General features: G+C 41.2%; 1 non-coding gene across 1 annotated transcript; it reads left to right on the top strand.

Annotated features, from left to right (window-relative positions):
• Nucleotides 1-201: 201 nt before the first annotated feature.
• Nucleotides 202-309, top strand: LOC127740981 (small nucleolar RNA R71). The gene has a single exon (XR_008001836.1). It is a non-coding gene; the product is annotated as a small nucleolar RNA R71 (small nucleolar RNA).
• Nucleotides 310-624: the final 315 nt, after the last annotated feature.

Here is a 624-nt window from a genome sequence, read left to right as displayed (position 1 = left end):
TTTCTTCTGACTAGTCCCATTGTTCACAGGATTTTTTTCAGAAGTGTACATGAATTGGTTATTTGCAACCATTTCAATCAGCTCTTGAGCTTCTGTAGGCGTCTTCTTCAGGTGAAGAGATCCTCCAGCAAAGCTATCCAGAGACATCTTGGACAGTTCAGAGAGACCATCATAGAAAATACCTATGATGCTCCATTCAGAAAGCATATCAGAAGGACACTTTCTGATTAATTGTTTGTATCTTTCCCAAGCATCATAGAGGGATTCTCCTTCCTTCTGTCTGAAGGTTTGGACTTTCACTCTAAGCTTACTCAATTTTTGAGGTGGAAAGAACTTTGCCAAGAAGGCATTGACTAGCTTTTCCCAAGAGTACAGGCTTTCTTTAGGTTGAGAGTCCAACCATGTCCTAGCTCTGTCTCTTACAGCAAAAGGGAATAGCATAAGTCTGTAGACCTCAGGGTCAACCCTATTAGTCTTGACTGTGTCACAGATTTGCAAGAATTCAGCTAAAAACTGATGAGGATCTTCCAACGGAAGTCCGTGGAACTTGCAATTCTGTTGCATTAGAGAAACTAATTGAGGCTTAAGCTCAAAGTTGTTTGCTCCAATGGCAGGGATAGAGAT

Source organism: Arachis duranensis, chromosome 7 (assembly GCF_000817695.3).
Source record: "Arachis duranensis cultivar V14167 chromosome 7, aradu.V14167.gnm2.J7QH, whole genome shotgun sequence".
NCBI classification, from domain to species: domain Eukaryota; kingdom Viridiplantae; phylum Streptophyta; class Magnoliopsida; order Fabales; family Fabaceae; genus Arachis; species Arachis duranensis.
The sequence above is the reverse complement of the archived record's forward strand: the minus strand, read 5'-3'. Positions and strand labels throughout refer to the sequence as shown.